At 41.1% G+C, this 20,038-nt stretch overlaps 1 protein-coding gene across 4 annotated transcripts in view; it reads left to right on the top strand.

Annotated features, from left to right (window-relative positions):
• Nucleotides 1-20,038, top strand: part of PIP5K1B (phosphatidylinositol-4-phosphate 5-kinase type 1 beta) — a 310,533-nt gene that overhangs the window by 23,848 nt on the left and 266,647 nt on the right. Inside the window, exons 1-2 of one of the 4 annotated variants that reach the window (XM_033237156.1) lie at nucleotides 11,543-11,655; nucleotides 13,924-14,080. The exons of 1 other annotated variant lie outside the window; for it this stretch is intronic. The gene's annotated coding sequence lies outside the window, so the exon portion shown is untranslated. Of the gene's footprint in view, nucleotides 1-11,542; nucleotides 11,656-13,923; nucleotides 14,081-20,038 lie in introns of those variants that run through there. 2 more of the 4 variants (XM_033237155.1, XM_033237157.1) reach the window with 2 other exon arrangements.

The following is a 20,038-nucleotide window of genomic DNA, read 5'->3' as shown; positions in this document are numbered from 1 at the left end:
CATTGTAGTGGACCTTGACCTGGACTGTGTTGTGAAATAAAACTCTTGAACTTGTCACACCAAGTTGTGTTGGAATGGGACAATAAATTCCAAAGAGTCATTGAGTCCTTAAAATGGGTGAGTAGACTTTATGTATATGCTGTGTACAAATTCAAATCAACACTAGCTGATTTGTTCCAGCCTATTGGAAACAGGAAAAGGATGAATGGATTTCATGATTGTTTTGAATTTTGAATATAGTTATCCAATATTTCTTCTCCCCTCTTTTCATGAGAAAGGATTACCATGAAATGGGGCCAGGCAGGCCACTGGTTGCCTTGAAGTCTTAGTTGAAATCTATTCCTTCAATCATTAACCAGTAAACAGATATGACTTCCATTATCTTCACTGTCAAGGAACGTTACCTTTAGCACATGCCTGTGGATGCCTTTCAATATGTGTCATAATTTGGTTTCAGGGGTCATGTGTTATGGTCAAGTGCTGCTTCAGAATCTTAGAGGCTGTTCTAGAACTCTTGATGTCTAAAGGTTGCCATGTTTCAATTTAACATCAGTTTGTGAATATCTGTTGTGCCAATATGATTTCTGGTATCCCTGATGTCTGGATAGAATGTATGTATTTTGTGGGGAAAACAGAAGAGGTGAAGCTAACACTGCATTGTGTACAGTGGACAGGATCAGTGATGATCCAGTTCCTTTGTCTTCCCAGCAAAGAACAGCCTCTGAAATGAGGCTAATGCTGACCACTTCCATAGATTATTGAGAAGGTTAACCGAGATAAAGGAATATGGGTGGCAGGAACTAAGTAAATGATACTTCCTTTCACTTTTTATGTGCAAAGTATTTTGAAAGGTGCGGAGGGCAAAGGGGCTAACATTTAGACTGAGTGGCTGGATGGGGAAGCAATTGCAAAAACAAATGTGTGATCCTTGCCATCAGGGAATTTGCAACAGATTGGAGGAGCGGGGCAAACACACTCAATTAGGGGAAGATAACGCAATTAACAGAAAGATGGTAAAAGTACTGAATGTGGCTGGAGTTAGACAGCCTTAGGATTGCAAATTAAGCCTTTGAGGTTAGCACATGTGATGGTTTGTATAATCCAGATTTGAAGAAAGGCTGGCGCACAGGGCAAATGCATGCTAGGAAAATACTCTGAGAGACAGTCACACACTTTAAAAAGTGATAAAATATTGTAATTATGTTCTTTACTTTTGAAAACTGCCTCCTCTTGTTTACTTCACTGTATTTCAGGAAGCATTTTATAATAAGCAAACTGCAACCCTTTTTATACTGTATGTGGAAGGAGGTGTGGGAAGTGATGGCGTTGACTCTCAGCTACTTCTGGCTGACCTCTGTCTTCAAGGGATTCCTGAGCCTCCACCGAAGCACCATGGGTGGGGCTGCTGCGAACTAGTCACGAGCTAGATTTGCTTGCTAGCCACTCCTGAAATTCTTACTGTGATGCTGGAATAGGGAGGTGGAGGAAATAAGCATTTTATTTATACCTCTCCTTTGGGATTTACCACCTTTCAAGGTGTAGTTTCAGTTATTTGCTGGTGTGTCTTATCTTCCCTGCTGGATTGTAAATTGCTTGAGGGAGGAAGGGTCTCTTGTTTATTTTTCAATAAACAAAATGTTGTCAAAAGGAATTGGCTTTACTCCAAAGTCATGCTGATTGAATTACATGGATCTTTTTTGTTGTTGTTTATTCAAGAGTGTCTGAAACTATATCAATATTCATTTAGTCTTTGGCATATTTGGGATTCAAAGGAAATTCATTCTCTTACCACGTCTAACTTGTACTTCCCCGGTGTTAGGGATCAACCACACAGCATGTTTTAGAGTCTTCATCTATATACTTCTGGAAATTCAGAAATTTGACCACCTACTGTTTGTACAGAGGAGATCAGAGGAGGCACTTGTCTCACATCTGATAGCTAAACCAGACACCTGGGTCTGGTAAACAGAAGCAGGTGGAACCCAAAAGAAGACAAATTGACACATTTAACAAATGTAGGAAGGCCACTGTTTTCCCTGGGCGTGGCTTTCTGGGAGAGCTCAGAGTTAAGTAGCAGTTGACATGAGAGAAATGGCAAGAACACAGTGGAGTAGAAAGGTCTGCTGTCCCTGAGGCAAAGCTGGGTAATTCTTGCTTGGAAAGAGTAGGCATTACAATTGATTACTGGCACAGTGGGCAGGCATCCATGAAAACTCATAATCCGGTGCTGGTGATGTGGAGGCGAGGGGAGAGGGGGTTGGAGATGATGGTGATGATGATGATGAAGATGATGATGATAATGTGGATGGAGCCTGTACCAATTTTGATGCTTTGCACATCCATTGAAGTTTGGTACCCTCTTCCTCATAGGAGAAGGGAAAGTTATTTGATCTAGGTGTAGTATTGTAAATACTCATGTACTTGTGTAATTGAATTGGAGGTAACTTATTTTTAGGAGTCCTCTAGGAAGCCAACCATCCAACCACAACATTTCCAGTGGGAAATGAGAAGCAGATTGCTGAAGAGAACCTTGCTGCTTACCGTCTATACACATGCAGTATGGCGCTGGGTGCTGGTTTTTCCTCCAGTACAATGGCTAGTCTCTGCCCACTTCCACCAAAGTGTGTGAGCCAGCCTGGCATTGAGCTCCAAACTGCAGAGTCTTGCATATTTGGTTTTTCTCTGTTTGTTCATTTTGTGTCTACCAGTCCAACTGGTTGACGTGTGAAGCAGTGTGAAGAATGAGGGCTAACTGTAGTGCTTCCCGAAGAATTTTTAAAATTGCTCTTTCCCTTGAGTTCTATTGTTTATACTATGCACAAACTCTGTGTGACATTTAGATTTGAGGAAAAACAATTGAATAACATTTTTCTCAGTCAGTTTGAGGTCACAGACCAAGGGTTTTTCTCTTTTCTTCTGAGATCCCCACTTATTGAAACATTTAGCTTTTTTTTTTTTTTGAGATGGAGTCTTGCTTTTTCCCCCAGGCTGGAGTGCAGTGGCGCGATCTCAGCTCCCTGTAACCTCTGCCTCCTGGGTTCGGGTGATTCTCCTGCCTCAGCCACCCAAGTAGCTGGGACTACAGGCGCAGGTCACCACGCCCAGCTAATTTTTGTATTTTTAGTAGAGACAGGGTTTCACCATGTTGACCAGGCTGGTCTCGATCTCTTGACCTCATGATCCACCCCCTCTTGGCCTCCCAATGTGCTGGGATTCCAGGCACGAGCCACCGCGCTCGGCCATACTTAGACTCTTTAAAGGATCTTTTAACTAGTATATTTATTAGGAGGCAGTAGAATGTACTGTGGTGATTAAGAGCTTGAATTTGGGTGCAAATTCTGGCTCTGCAACTTCCATGCACCCCCACGAAAGTCACTTAGCTACTTTATTCTTCCGCATTTTCAGCTATAAAATGGGGGTAATTATGTTCCTACCTCATTGACTTATTGTTAAAAACTAAATGTTAAGCACTCAAATTCTTGCTAATATTTATTGGACAATTTGATTGATCAAGGCACAAAATACACACAGAAAAGTAGATGAAGTTCACCCCATTAAAGAGTTTACTACAGTGTTGTTGAGGAAATATGCATGTGAGACACAACCAACTGCCTGGGAACTCAGTGAGACAGCTTTTATTAGAGTTCAGAGGAGAGAAAGATCACGCCTATGTGGGAGGCACACAGAATTAATAAAGCTAGAAGAAACAATAGAAAGGGAAAGATGTCTTCACTGGGAGGGAAGGACCACAAGAACGAAGACTCAAAGCTACATCCAACATATCTCTACTGCTTGGTTGAGTGGTTGACCAGTGAAGACTGCTGGTAGCAGGCAGATGGGTCCGGAATGTATAAAATGGACTGGATATAGAAGATCCTCCTCCTTTTTCTCTCTACTTATTTTTCCTCTAATGTGATGACTGCGACCTGCTCCCAGGACATTTTGCTCAAATGGTCTTGAAACTCACAAGGATAAGAATGTCCCTCCAGTCTATACAAAAGGGAGAAACAGGATTGATAAGGAAGGAAGAACATGTTTATCTATAAATCCACAATCTGATGGAAGAACTATTCTGCAGAACATTTGGTGAGGTTAAAAGAGAAAGAAAAGCAGCCCATCAGTTTGATTGTTGCGAGAACCTTCTACCAGTCAAACAGATGGAGGCTGAGGCTGATCCGTTGATACTATACAAATGGCAAAACTGGAAAAGGCAATAGGAGGTGACCATCTCAGCTTCTGCTGGCTGATTGGGCTAAAAACAACGCAGTACCTTTCGGCCTATTTTTGTCACTTTTCAGAATACAACAAATAAATTGCTGTATTGGATTTAATACCAACCATTAAGAAAGAATGACTTTATGGTGTGGAAGATGGAGGAGCCTTTGATGACAACAGTCCTGATCTCTTGGAAGTTTTTTTAAACAAACTTTTTATATGAGAACATGTTTAGATTTAGAACACTATTACACATGTAGTGAGAGAATTCTTATATAACTCATACCAGTTTCTCCTATCTTTATCTTATATTAGTACATACATTTGTCACAATTCATCAACTGATTTTGATATACTACTGTTTTGCTGTTTTCTGTAATGTCCTTTTTTTTTTGGTGGTTGCTCTTGTTCCAGGATCCTATCTGGAATACCATGTTATATTTGTCATTAGATTTGTCATGTCTACTTAGGCTCCTCTTGGTTATGACAGTTTCACAGATTTGCCTTGGTTTTGATGACCTTGACAGTTTTGAGAATTACTGTCTAGTGTTTTTTTAGAAAGTCCTTCGCTTGGGATTTGTCTCATGTTTTTCTCATCATTAGACTGGAGTAATGTACCCAGGAGTGTTTGGGGGACATCATATCAAGGGTAAAACTATCATATCACATCACATCATATCAAGGGTAATACTATTAATATGACTGATCACTGTTGATACTGATCTTTATCATCTGGCTGAAGTAATATTTGTCAGGTTTCTCCATGGTAAAGTTATTCTTTGTATTCCCTTCTCTTTTTATACAGTAGTCTTTGGAAGCATGTCACTTTTTTTAGCCCACATAGAAAGAGTGGAGTATCCTTTAGGGTAAAGTATCTATAAAAATTATGTGCAATTATTCTGCATGAAAAATTGGTTATTCTCCCCATTTATTTACTCATTCAATCATTTATTTATATCATTATGGACTCATATATTTTATACTTTGAGTTATAATCCAGATACTGCTTCATTTTCTTGCTCATGTTGTTCCAGCTTAAGTCATTTTTTGCCTCCTCTTGCAGTTGACTCCTGTAATCCTTGAAATACTCTTGTCATTTTGGGGCTTTGTTTGCTTGCTGGCTTGCTTTGTAGCACCTTCTTACTTTCTGGCACCACAAGATGCTCTTAGCTCACTTGGTATATATTTCCTGTCTCCGATCTCTCGGAATTTGTAACTATGAAGAAAAAAACTCCAGTCAAAGACATATTACTAGGGCATTAGGAGAGCAGATTTAAAAACATTCAGTGAAAATAAATCAGATCTCACAGCTTTTTAGGGATATGTAATTCAGAAGGGATGAGAGTTTCTGAAAAGTGAAATCCTGATTAGACAAATATGATGAAACTTCATGAGAGATATAAGGAGATAGAATCTAAGAGAACCCATGTGGCTTCAGAGGACACTATGATTAATTTGTATTTTAAAAAGACATGCACAGAAGATGAAGAAAGAACTTATGATTGAACTAAGTTTCTAAAAATATCACCAAAAGTTACTTAGCTGCTGGTTTGTTAAAATGATTATATCACTCTACCAAATGAAGTTATTTGGTTTGCCTATAAAGCAGCTATATTAAGATGGGTGCTCTTGTCACTTCTCTGAAGTAATCTCTGATCATCATTCATTTACTCAATGAATTTTTAGTTGCCCACTGTGTGAATTTTTTTTTTTCTTTTTTTTTTTGAGATGGAGTCTCGCTTTGTTCCTCATGTTAGAGTGCAGTGGCATGATTTTAGCTCACTGCAACTTTCCCGGGCTCAGGCAATTCCCCTGCCTCAGCCTCCCAAGTAGCTGAGATTACAGACACCCACCACCACACCTGGCTAGTTTTTGTATTTTTAGTAGAGACAGGGTTTCACCATGTTGGTTAGGCTGATCTCGAACTCCTGACCTCAACTGATCTGCCTGCCTCGGCCTCCCAAAGTGCTGGAATTACAGGCGTGAGCCACCACACCTGGCCTACTGTGTGAATTTTAATGCCCATTATGTGAACACTTAGGCTCTGGGGATGCACAGTGGTAGATTTTTGGAGCTACCAAAATCTGTGCTCTCTTGGAGTTTATATTTGAATTATATATTTTATATATATTATTTATTTGTAGGCTTTTTTTTTTTTTTTTTTTTGAGACACAGTCCTGCTCTGTTGCCCAGGTTGGAGTGCAGTGGTGTGATCTCAGCTCACTGAAACCTCTGCCTCCCAGGTTCAAGCTATTCTCGTGCCTTAGCCTCCCAAGTAGCTGGGATTACAGGCATGTGCCACCACAACCAGCTAATGTTTTGTATTTTTAGTAGAGACAGGGTTTCACCATGTTGGTTAGGCTGATCTCGAACTCCTGACCTCAACTGATCTGCCTGCCTCGGCCTCCCAAAGTGCTGGAATTACAGGCGTGAGCCACCACACCTGGCCTACTGTGTGAATTTTAATGCCCATTATGTGAACACTTAGGCTCTGGGGATGCACAGTGGTAGATTTTTGGAGCTACCAAAATCTGTGCTCTCTTGGAGTTTATATTTGAATTATATATTTTATATATATTATTTATTTGTAGGCTTTTTTTTTTTTTTTTTTTGAGACACAGTCCTGCTGTGTTGCCCAGGTTGGAGTGCAGTAGTGTGATCTCAGCTCACTGAAACCTCTGCCTCCCAGGTTCAAGCTATTCTCGTGCCTTAGCCTCCCAAGTAGCTGGGATTACAGGCATGTGCCACCACAACCAGCTAATGTTTTGTATTTTTAGTAGAGATGGAGTTTAGCCATGTTGGCCAAGCTGGTCTCGAACTCCTGGCCTCAAGTGATCCGCCTGTATCAGCCTCCAAAAGTGTGGGATTACAAGCGTGAGCCACCGCACCCGGCCACGAATAGATATTTTAAATATGACAATAATACATGCTTTGGAGAAAGGTAAAGCAGGATAAGGGAGTCGGGGGTTCCGAGGTGGGGTGATGGGACTATTATTTACATACAGCAGTTGAGGAAAGCCCCATTGCTAAGGTGGCATTTGAGCAGAGACAGGGAGGAAGTAAGGGAATGAGCCATGTGCATACCACTAGGAAGAGTATTTCAGGCAGAGGGAACAGACAGTGCAAAAGCCTGAAGCAGGAATGGCTTGGAACACTCCAGGAATAGCAGGTTGGTCCATGAGCCTGGAGCGGGGTCAGCCAGGTAGTGAGATGGAGTGAGTGAGGACAAACACATGTTTGGGCAGGTGGTGTCTGGGATGGAATCACGGAAAGCGCGTGTGAGTGGCTGTCGTGGGAGCTGTGTACTGCTGTGGAGTTGGGCTGTGGAGGTCCTTGTGAGAACTTGGTCTTTTTCTTTGAGGACGGAGGAGCTATTGGAGGCTTTTGAGCAGAGGAATAGGATCATCTGATTTCGTATTTGAAAAGGACCACTCTGGCCACTCTGAATGTTGCAAAAGTAGAAAGACCAGTTAAAAAGTCTTTTACTCTACTAGTATATTTTGTCTTAATCTATTAATCTTGATCTATTTGTATGAGTATTTCACATGTAGTAATTGTGTACGTACAGTTTTGCCATCTGTGTATTTTAACATTTTTCTTCTGTTGCTCTGTAGTCCTCAGGTTTATAACATTCAGTGGCTGCATAATAGTTTGTGTATAGTCTCCTACTGCTGCTGTATAACTTACCACAAATGGAGTGACTTAAAAGGATACAAATTTATTTTCTCACAGTTCCAGAGGTCAGAGTCCTAAAATCAAGGTGTTGGCAGAGCTGCACTCCTTCTGGAGGCTCTAGGGGAGAATCCGTTTCCTTGCTTCTTCCACCTTGTAGAATCCACCCTTGCTCCTTGACTCATGGCCCCTCACTCCATCTTTAAAGCCAGCAGCATCTTCAAACCTTACCTACCCCTCTGCCTCTGCTTCAGTCACCACATCTCCTATTCTGAACCTCCTGTCTCCCTCTTCTACACACTTTGGTGATTACATTGGGTCCATTTGGATAATCCAGGATAATCTCCCCATTTTGAGACACTTAATTTAATTACATCTAGAAGATTCCTTTTACCACGTAAAGTAGTATATTCACAAGTTCTGGGGATTAGGATGGGAACATCTTTGGGGACATTATTCAGCCTACCACAGCTGATGTTTTATGGTTTACTTAAACATTTCCATTATTGAATACTTAGAAGGCATCCAGTTTGGGGCCATTTTGATATTCCTATACTTCCTATATTTATATACTTTGACCTTCTTTTCTTTCAGATTGTGTCTCTTAAGATAAATATCCAAGTTTAGGTTTCCTGGAACAAAGAGCATGAACATCTTATGTATTTGCTTCCAAATACAGTTACTCTATTGGATGTCCATTTCCCTACAACCTCACTAGGTTAGCCTTCTATCTCTTAAAGGTGTGTTTCCAGTTTGTTACAAAATGACATTTTATTGGTGTGTTTATTTTATTTCCTTAATGGTTAGGTTGAACCTTTTTGGAGTGTGCGTGGGGGCATATGTCATTTGTATTTTGAGAATAGTGTGTTTATTTTGCTTTTTAGTTGTATCTGGAGCTAGAAGAATGGAGACAGGATTAGACTGTTTCTTAAGTAAGGGCATAAGGCTGGCATGAATAGATGACGTATGCAGAACTATATTGCTTTCAATTCTCCATCAAAGGAAATGGTTTCCAAATTGAAAAGAGTGTTACTAAAAGGGATTTGGATGACAGTGAAAGAAAATCCAGGTAATTTGAATGCATTTACCTCTCTGGGGCACACTGGATTGTATCTCAGGGTTAGCAGGGTTGAAGGAGTTAGCAGACATCATCTTTGAGCCATTGCTGGTGATTGTTGAGTGAACTTGGAGAGTGGCAGAGGTTCCAGAAGACCAGAGATATGCAAATGTTGTTCTATGTAGCTTTTGACAAAGTTGAATTCCTAAAACATTCAATGTATGAAATGCACCCTTGCAAAATTTCTGGGCTACCATCATATGAATTATTTAGTAGTCCAGAGAAGAGATTGCATCGATCCTTAGGAACCAGCATAAATCTAGTAATGTGTAGTGACCAGTTGTCACATTTTCTTTTATAAAAGGGGCTTCTGTATTGGAAGATAATGCCAAAGACATCAAAGCATTTGACAAATATTTCTCGCCATTCTCCTTAAGCACATAATAGAGAGATGTTGGAGGATGACAGAATCATGCAATAAATTCATAGCTGATTCTATTCATATGCTATAACATAGGTAATGACTGAGTGTTTGTTGGCCTAGAAAGAGGTTTCCAGTGGCAGGTATTTAGGGTTTTCTTGGCCCCAAACTGAAGAAGGGTCCTTAGAACTTGGATAGAAATCTTAAAAATTCATATTTATGTGGCTGATGATATAAACCTATAGAATAAATCTTCATAATATGAACTATGAAAATAGGCCAACACCAACTAAATACATTTAACAGAAATAATGAGAACTTCTAAAATTGAGGTTGTATTTAGAATTGAAACAGTTGATTTTCTTTATTTTTGGCCTTCTTGAATTTCACCGGTTAAAAATAAAAACAATAACATTTGTATAGTGAAAATGACTTTTTAAGGTTAATTCATGTATGGTAGGAGAATGCTGGGTCCACCTACATATGGTTGCTGTGAGAGCATGCTATAATAAAGAATTGCTGCACTGAGAGGAAAAGATGTGAGTACTGTTCCTGTCACCACCATAAACTAGTTGTCATCTTGGGCTAGCAGTTGGCATGACCTTTCTTGGGTCTGCGTATTATCATCTGAAAGCTGGAGATGACAAGAGGTGGGGTGAAGTTAATCACTTTGCCCCATTCCCGCTCTCATGTGATATCAGGCAGTACAACTTGATTCTCATGTTCCTTGGCGAGTTTGGCCAAATTTCTAGACTCTTAAATGGACCCTTCCAGATATTTCTAGCTTAAACAGACCCTTTCAGGCCCTCTCTGAAAAGGGGCCTCTTTTCTTTTAATCTGCAAGTTCCTTCAGATCACCCTTCTTCAGGATCATATTAAACTATCCACATTTTCAATGCTTCATTTCAAGTTTCAAACAGTGTACTTGAGCCCACTTTGATCTCAGGAAGGTCAACATTGTTTTTTTCTTTTTTGGGGGGCTCAGGCCCACACCTTGACATTTCTGGATGAGCCTATAGCCTCTTCTTCACCGGCCAAAAATGTTCCCCATGGCTTTACCATGGGGTCTGGCCTTCAGTTTCTCCATTCTCCATCAGCCGACCCTGAACAATCCTGGCCACCGTCAGCATTTGATCATCGACTGTTTCTCTAGCTTCCTTCCCAGCACCACGATTTTGATTCCATTGTAATCTTTATGACCATTTAATTTTGAATTTTTAAACTTCATATTTTATTTTCCTATTTTGTATCTTCACATTATCATTTGTAAAGGAGTGTAAAATATTTCCTGTGCCTCAATTTACTCTTGCCTAGTCTGATTTCCCCCTTATCAGTCCTCAAATATCATCAACTCTTTATTTTCTGCTCTTATGGGACACAACATTTGTACATCTTCATACAACCTAGCCTTTGGCTTCTTTTGTCTATATACTTGGATTAACCTCTCAGAGTTGGAGATCTTTGACTGAGGGATGTAGTAATACAGTTCTTGATCCATTTTGGGTACCTTTATTTTGACTGACAAAGACAAGAGGCCACTTTAGCACATTATATTCTTTCCTTAAAACTTTAAAATATTTAAGAAGTCAGCATTTGTATTTAAACATATAAATTTCAGCCTCTTTCTTAGGGCTTCCCTTAATACCACAGTAATTTTGGTTGGAGGAATATTTTGTAGCCTGTGATATCTCAGATTGCAATACTTCTCTGCCTCCTGTTTCCTGCACTTCTCTAGCTCCTTCCACTGAGAATTCTCCCCAGGCAGCATTTTCACGCTTTCAGTGCTCATTTCAGGCACTTTCTTCTCTGCTGTGCCTATGCATGCTTGAGGCTTTGCCCTAAACTCATGTGACCTGCATAGCTAATTTCAGGTTCTCAGTCTAGGCTTACTACTGCTGAACCCAAGAGACTGAGGTATTGCCCAGACTCCTGCACGCTGTCTGCCAGCCACAGGTACATCCTGGGGTCATGTATTATGCTCCTGGTTAGCACATTGGGCAGGAAACAAGATACCCATTGTGGCTGTGACCAGGTGTAGAGTCTCTTTGCTTATCTGAAAAACAGTTCTTTGACCTCACTACCTGCGGTCAGTCCTTCCTGCTGCTGTGTCCTTGATAGGCTAGCTCCCCACCCTTTGCCTAGAAAGCATTCCCAATCCCTACCAGTAAGATAAATGGAGCAAAACAGGAAGCCACTTCTGTGCGGCCCAAGGCTCTGCTATACAAGTGTTTGCATCCAGTGTCTGAATTTTCTCCATGAAGAAATAGAAGATCTTGGGACAAATCTTTTGGTAAGATTTAGATATTGCATAGCTCCTAACAAGGCTTTATAAATAGAAGTACTTAAAGCCTTTGGGACATGGATACTTTCAGAAAGTGTTTTTAGTTTATCTCATTTCTATACATTTTTTGGGCTAAATGTTAAGTAGTTCTAATACAGTATGGTACAATGGGTCTCTTCAGTCTCTTGGGTTCAGTGGAAGTTAAGTGGCTGTTATATGTGTAGTTCACAACAGCAGAAGACAGAAATAAGCTATGTCTTCTCCATAATCACAGAGATACCTAGCATGAGGACAAAGATGCCTTTTAATATATTTTTCTCGTGAAGCTCTCTGATAGTGGTCTTCTAAGCAATGCAGGAGTTCAAACTTCATAACTACGACTCTAGTTCAGTAGCTCTGATGAAATCACTGGAGCTCCTTTAGCAACTGAATTGTTTGCATGTCATAAAATTATGATATGCTTCAAAGGCAAATATTTATTTAGTGAGAAATGTAGGTGTGCACAGTAAGGCTTGCGCCTTCCTCATGGCGTATTTCCTTATGAAGTTTATTAGTCTCTGACTCTAGGCAATGTGATATTATGGGAGTGGCACAGACCATAAATGTCACAAGATCTGAGCTCAAGCCATAGTGTAGCTAGTTATCCTCAAGTTGTAAGACTTAAGGCTCAGAAGCCAGTCGGTGTGCCAGAGGTGTTTTACCTACAAACCTGAGAGGGATTGGGGAAAGTTTTAGATCAGGTCATTTCTAAGAACTCTTTTAGCTTTAAAATCTCAAATTAGTATTTCTAAATGCCATTTTACCCACTTTTATATAATTACCCATTTAACCAGACTTAGAAAATTATGAAGAAAAAATATATACTCTTTCATTCCCTAATACAGATAAAATCATTGTTCATGTTCTGGAGCATTAGCTTCCTTTTTTCTGAGCAGATATATCTAAGAAAGCCTAAAACAGTGTGTATACATACATTTCAAAAATTGGAATCATATATTTCTTCATAAATTGATTTTTGTTTCATTTAACATTATCCCATGTCATCTGAGTAGGACTTAGAGTTTTTGTCCAAAACTAGATTTCCTTGGTCACTTTTGCAGTTTCTTTGGAATTTTCCGTATTGAAGACAATGTTATGCACTCTCCAAACTAAGCACCCTTGGCTTCTGAATGTGCTGTAAGTACAGTCAGTTGATTTCGTTCCAGAGAACAAGCAGTAGAAATATCCCAGAGCACTCTGTCTTCTTGCTGTCACTGCATAGGTAGAGACTGCCATGGCCAGGGGTCAAGGTGGAGGATAAGGGGTGACCCCTAAAAAATTACATTAGCCTGTGACCAAACAGTATCTCGAATTGTCTTGAAAGCCCACCAATCCATTGTAGAATGACCTTTACAAATAGTTTTGCTTGTGTACAACCAGATGAGATGGGGCTGACTCTGAACAAGGGGATAAAGAAGGGAAACTTGGTAACCAAGCCTGTTCTTTCTGTTCTCTGCCTCCCTCCTCCACGCCTCACCTCTTCTTCTCTTTGGCATTTATCTTCACACTCTCTAGCCCCCCAGTTATCACTTTCTTCTCCATGGGCCCGTTGCATTTTGTTCATGCTGCTGATAGAGTCCTTATCACGTATTACTAATTGAAAGATTTGGGTGGTAGTTGTTGGGGGTGGGGAGAAGCAGGGTAGGTAATCATGACCCTACTCATAAGAAGTTTATGTCTCCTCACTTCTATATGAGTTTCAGAATTGGAAGATAATCTTAGCTAAGGTTAGAAGAACATGTGAAGCTGAAATATTACTGAATATTTAAAAATTGTTTTCCACTATTATTTGTTTCCTTGCATGTGGTTTCAGTGACATTATGGATTACATTGGTTTTGGTGGCCTTGCTTGGAATTTCAACACCAGAGAGCCTATATTAAGAAATCCTACATTTAGTGGGAAGTTTTACAACATCACTGGATGTACTGTAAGGTCATCTGGTTTCTGATTCTTAAGTTCTATAATTTGTAGCACTGTTTCCATGGGAAAGTGCATTCCAAGTTCTAAACAGCTGAGTTTTGGATCTCAGCTCCTTTGAGAGTTATGGACCACTCAGACACAAAATTATCTTTAAATATACAGATAGGTGTATGTAATTTGCGTTGTATGTAGGACTAACCACTTATTTTTAAGCCCTTATTATGTGTCAAGGGCTATAATAAGAGCCTTCATACATTCACTTGCTCCCCTCCTCCCCGTGATTCTTTGAGGTAGGCATTATTATCTCCATTTTACAGATGAGGAAGCCAAGGCCCAGCAGAGCTGAGATGTGACTGCAGAGCCGTCCAACCCCAGTCCTCTGACCTTTCTCTGGTGCCTGATACCTCTCAGCATTTGAGGGCCTTTTCTCTTTCTGCTTCATCTCCAAAGGTCCTTCTAGGAGAGAGGTGAAAGGTAATTCTTTTGAAAATACCTATTTTAAAGCAGTATTATTCCCTTCGAGATACCCATTGATTCCCTTTGACGAAGCCCAATACCATGCTGGATCTTTGCTGTGTCTGAGTGGTGTGAATGGGCAGCTATGGGGGTGGCCTCAGGAGCCTGTAGAAAGAGGTACCCCAGGAAAATTTTTTACACAAAAGAACACTATAGCATCTGACTACAGGATTCAAATAAACACACTCAAAATGGTCTGTAGAGAATAGAGTGGTCGACAATGATGGATAGCAGGTTTCTCTCTTTTTAAAAACAGATTTAATTATAGTGTTCACACAAATCTAACTGAAAATATGAGCCGGAATGTTCATTTGTTCACTCACTCATCAGCTATCAGACTTGGAATGAACCCACATATATATCAGATTTTGTACTAGGCCCCAGGAGGGTACAAAAGTGGATGAAACATAGTCCCTGCCTTCAAGAAGCTCAGAACCTAGTGGAGAGCAGGCCCAGAAACCTTCAGATCCTCTGATGTGCATTTTAAAAATAGCCCAAATACCAAAACTTTTTTTTTTTTTTGAAACAAGGATGTCATTCTGTCACCCAGGCTAGAGTGGTGCAACTATAGCTTACTGCAGCCTTGACCTTCCAGGCACAAGCAATCCTCCTGCCTCAGCCCCCTGAGTAGCTGGGACTACATTTGCATGCCACTATGCCTGGCTGATTTTTTATTCTAGTGTAAAGTTGGGGCTATGTGTCCAGACTGGTTTCAAACTCCTGGGCTCAAGTGATCGTCCTGCCTTAGCCTCCCAAACTGTTGGGATTATAGGCATGAGCCAGGCTTGGCCCAAAATGTCTTTTAATGTCAGCTTTGAATGAGCTTTCATAAGAACAGTGCATATGTGTGAGGAGAAATCCTGTCACATGGTGTTGATTTGGTAAGCAATACTTCCAATATCAGAAAGACTTGGTCAGTATATGTTAATTTGCTAAAACCCACTGGCATATAAGGATGCTGTAGCAGTTGACTTTTCCACATTTGCTTAACCAAAGTGCCAGTTTATTGAAGATGAGTTCCATGTCATGTTTTACTGCCCTGCATGTTAAGACTTGCTTTTCATGACACTAAGACAATGGGAGATTGAATGGGTGGAATTAAAGAGGCCCCTGTCCTTCCATTGATTCTCCTTGGGTTTCCTGCTGAGTATGGGTTGAGGCTCTGGCCTTCTCAGCTGGGTGCCAGATGAATGTACCAGGAATCCTGTTAGGGTGACTTCTAAGAAGAAGACTCATAAGGCACAATATTGGGAACTCAATCAGAGCTTGTTTCAGGAGGATCACAGCTGAGCTTGATGGAGGTTCCTGGTGATAGGGATTCCTTCCTGAAACAATTTGTCTTCCTGAAAAAGGAGGAAGGTGTAAGAACGAGAACCACTGATGTATGCAGGAGGTCCGTAGCCTCAGTTGCCATAGATACTGAAGGCTCTGCGTGGCCTGGCCGAGGATGGACAATGTTACAAGGTGTACCCACAAACCACAGTGATCTTCATCCTCAAGCTGGGGCATGCCGGGCCTCATTTTTGGAAAGTACATTTTCCATGAGATGTGCTAGCACAATGGGGTTCTATGTGTAATCTGCCTTGAACAAATAGGTTTCATGGGAGGCCATCAAAAAACAACTTCATCAAGTCTCCTACTCTCCCATTAATATTTATACAGTGGAAAGCATTTCCCCTGTTTTTTGGATGAAAACATATCACGTGGCTATTCTGATTCCTCATATATAATAAAAAACCCCACTTTAATTTGCCAGATACTTAAAATGTCTAGTATCATGGGATAGTTACAGCTTCCAACTTCATTCATATTTATAACTGCTCCCCTTCCCGTGGCTACGGCCTGTTGCAGGGAGAGGGGGCTGTGGTTGGAGGCTTTTTCTCTTGCTTACTCAGTAGCTATGATTTCTGGACTGGGGTTAGGGGCTGGGTGGGAAACAGGAAGGAGTGTAGGAAAGCTTTTACTTGGCAGGCGGTATCATAGGAGAGCTCTTTATGTGTTGTGGGTGTTTAGAGTTGATTCTTTCACTTGGGGGGCCTTTTGTGGGTTCTTTGGAGATACCCTCTCACCTTGTCTCTGGGGGCCTCTCACCTCCAGTTTCCTTGTTGGGGCTGCTACACTCTCTTCAGCCTAATTGCAGACTCCTTCCACAGTCTCTAGAAAGCCCACCAATCCATTTGTACTCCTGTCTGCTGGGTTCTATTGCTGTCTAGGTGGCCCTTGTTGGGAAGACCCCATTATATACTCTGTACATATGCTCATGGTGTGGTCCATGGGAAACACTCACATTTCCTTTGTTCCCACTAACTGGGAGAGGGCAGGCTGCTCCCAGGGCAGCTGTCATTTCCTTTGGCTTATCCAGCCAGCTCTCCAGTTCTTCAGATTTCTTAAGCAGAAGTCCCAAACAAGGTCACAGTGCCTTCCATATCGTAACAGCCTCATGCTCTCCAGGTAGTCCTGTTGAGCCCCCTCACTAGGCTGGAAAGGGGAGAAGCAGGAAGGGGCAGTTACTCTTATCTCTTCCTAAGCTTAGTCCTTTAGGCTAGGAGCAGACTGGACTGCAGCCTGCTTGCTTCAAACATTCTCTCCTTTTAGCCACCAACAAACAGTCCAGCCTACTTGTAGCCTCACTGTAGATAAGAAGTTTAAGACCAGTGAAAAATGTTTTGGGCTATGTTCTTTGAAAAACTGCATCTAGGCCTGACACTTCACTTTGGAATCTGGTATCTCATCCATCTTTGTGGCTTGTTTGACACTTCCCATTTTGACGTTCTGTAATACCTTCTTGGGAAGCAGGGCTTATCCTTAGCTCTTCGAGATGCACGTGACACACAGCATAGAAAAGGCTCTTGGGAGTAGATAGGAGTGTCCACTTTGCTCCAGCCTCTTCCTCTCCTGCCCTCCATCCTGCTCCAGGACCTGTGTTCCACCTGAACCTTCCACCCAGGAAGCTCCCTCTCTGCTGCCTGCTCCTGCTCTGTGTTGCCAGCTTCTTCTGTTCCTTTAGGATTCGTAAATGTTCCTTCTTTGCTCAAACCCCACCTAAGTAGATCTCCCCTAATTTTCTGTTTTCTGTTACTGCAATTCCCTTTATTTCCCTCACAGTACATCTTATATTATAAATGATAATGTTTCCAAATAAATTATACAAGCTATTTAGTGTCTTACTCTCACATCAAATGGTAAGCCCCATAAAGGAAAATTCATGTCTGTTTTATTCGGTAATAGAAACCTAACCAGTGCTCACTAAATATATGTTGAATAAATGAATGAAAGCATGAATTAAAAAGTTACCTTTATTTAAGCTGTTCTTTCGCCAAATGTCTCTCTTCTTTTGTGTTAACTCCTGTTTTTTTTTTTTTTTTTTTGAGACACAGTCTTGCTCTGTCACCCAGGCTGGAGTGCAGTGGTGTGATCTTGGCTCACTGCAACCTCCACCTGCCGGGTTCACGCTACTCTTGTGCCTCAGCTTCCTGAGTAGCTAGGACTACAGGCATGCATCACCATGCCTGGCTAATTTTTGTATTTTTAGTAGAGACTGGGTTTTGCTATGTTGGCCAGGCTGGTCTTGAACTTCTGGCCTCAAGTGGTCCAGCCACCTTGGCCTCCCAAAGTGTGTTAACTCTTAACAAACAGATTCTTAGTTATATGGCATACACAGAGTTTTGGAAGTACTGAGACAAGGCTTAATTTTTGGTATATTTTTCTGTTCATTATTATCTCCCCTCGCCCCTTTCTCCTCTCTCTGTCTCACTTTCTCTTTCACTCTGGCTCTTTTTCTCTCACTCTCTTCTAACAAGAACTTAGTTTGAGGCAAGGAGAGCAGAAGTGCTACCCCATTTTACAGATACCCACACTAAGAAGAGTTAGCTGTGAGATAACTTTATCTAAGGGGTTAATGGCAAGCATGGCCCACAGCTCAGCACTTCCATCTCTCTTTTGGTCTTGTCCTCTTTGTGCCTCTCCTGCAGTCCTTCATGTCCAGCTGTCCTCTGGCCTTGCATCAAGGCCTGGCTTACCACTTCCAGATCCTGCTGAGGTGGCAGCAGCCTGGCCTCAGGCTGGAATGGAAAGACTAGTTCCTAGCCCAGAATCTATCTTGCATGGTACATAGCAAGAGAAATTCTCTTCAAGATGCAGCCCCATGAAAGCAGCATGTTTACAGGTAGTAGATCCCCACAGTTGTCATAGCCTCCCTCCACCCCCTCACACCGGACCTGTCCCTGCCCTCGGCCCACACAGTTGGGGGTTCACGGGCTGTGGGAATGTCTTTCTCCTTAGGAATAGAAGCTGGATTCTGAAGGAAGGCATTGGACTTGAACTAGGCTTGGCGATCGCCTTCCCTCTCATTCTTTCCCTGCCTACTCCATAGACGGTCCTAACTCTGGCCACAAGTCAGAGAGTTTCACATTCCTCCCTTAACAAGCTTTACTCCATATAAGGCCCTGGGGGCAGTCTAGACTCCCTGGGCGACTACTTGGGTGTACTTGCTTCAGGAGGAGGAGGAGAAGGCTTATCTCGTATATGCACATTCTTCTGGTTTGTCCTATCTGGTTATTATCAAACTGAAACTGCAGCAGTTGAAGTTTGTTGCTTAATTACTATCTGTTGATTGTAAAATAATAGACCACCAGTTTTGTTGGTTAGTTATTACTGGTGCGTCGTTATAAAGTGCACACTGTAACGTGGCAGTGTTTTCCTTTGTGCTGTCTTTTTGATGAGTATTGTTATTTACACTCATAATAATGCCTTGCATTCGAAATATGCTTCAGAGTTAACACAGCACTTTTATTTTATTATCTCATCTGGCTCTGTTATAAGGAAATACATGTAGGCAACTAATTTTAGGAGAGTGGGAGGTAAAATTTTTATTCTAGATATTACTTTACTATAAATTTTGGCATAATATAGCTTCTTTTTACAGCAAGTACTTATTACTTTAGTTAAAAAATTAGAAGTGAATTTTAAAATTGTATGACTTGCTGTTTTTTAAACCTTCTTGACATAATCCAAAAAGTAGAGTACTAGAAGACATATTCTGTCCAGGGTCATATAAAATCATAATATCTTAGCTAGAAGCCACTCCTCTAGAATTTGATCCACAATATGGTTTAACACTACATTGTAAGGAAATGGATTGTCCATCCCAGAGTTTGCTTAGCATAGAGGCCTCATTTATGTATTTACTTAGGTAAAACTCTTAGAACATAAAATTAATCATTTTACTATGAAAAATGGAGGTGACCACCACCTCTATCTAGTTCCAAGATATTTTCACCATTCCAAAATAAAACCCCATCCTCACTAAGCAGTCACTCCCGATTCCCCACTCCGTGTAGCCCGAGGCAACCCCTAATCTGCTTTCTGTTTCTGTGGATTTAACTGTTCTGGGTAGTTCACATAAAAGGAATTATACAATCTGTGTCATTTTGTGCCTGGCTTCTTTCACTTAGCGTAATGTTTTAAGGTTCATCCACATTGTGACTTGATTCAGTGCTTCATTCCTTTTTACAGCTGAATGCCCAATATTTTTAATATCAAAACATTTCTGGGATTATGGAAACTCCATCCCCACAGACACGCAGGCCCACCACATCCTTCTTTCCACCATATCCTTCAGGCCCACCATATCCTTCTTTCCAATGACTTCTTCTCACAGCAAGTGTGGGATTTTAGTCCATAATAAAGTACAAATGCTAAAGAAGCATGTGTAGTTATAGCTGTAGTTTGCTGCATTTTACTTTAGACTCAGGAAGAAGGCTCTAGACAGTTCTATGCAAAGACTACAGGTGATTGTATTCTTCAGACACTCATATCATGAAAGTTTGTGCTGTCATGATTTTTACAGACAGTGCTTAGAATACTCCTGGATTTGTAGTTTTCTTGCAGTAGGCCCCACTCTGAGGCTAGGTTTCA

This window comes from Trachypithecus francoisi, unplaced genomic scaffold (assembly GCF_009764315.1).
Source record: "Trachypithecus francoisi isolate TF-2019V2 unplaced genomic scaffold, Tfra_2.0 Lachesis_group16, whole genome shotgun sequence".
Lineage (NCBI taxonomy): Eukaryota > Metazoa > Chordata > Mammalia > Primates > Cercopithecidae > Trachypithecus > Trachypithecus francoisi.
This window is presented reverse-complemented; position numbering and strand designations above follow the sequence as displayed.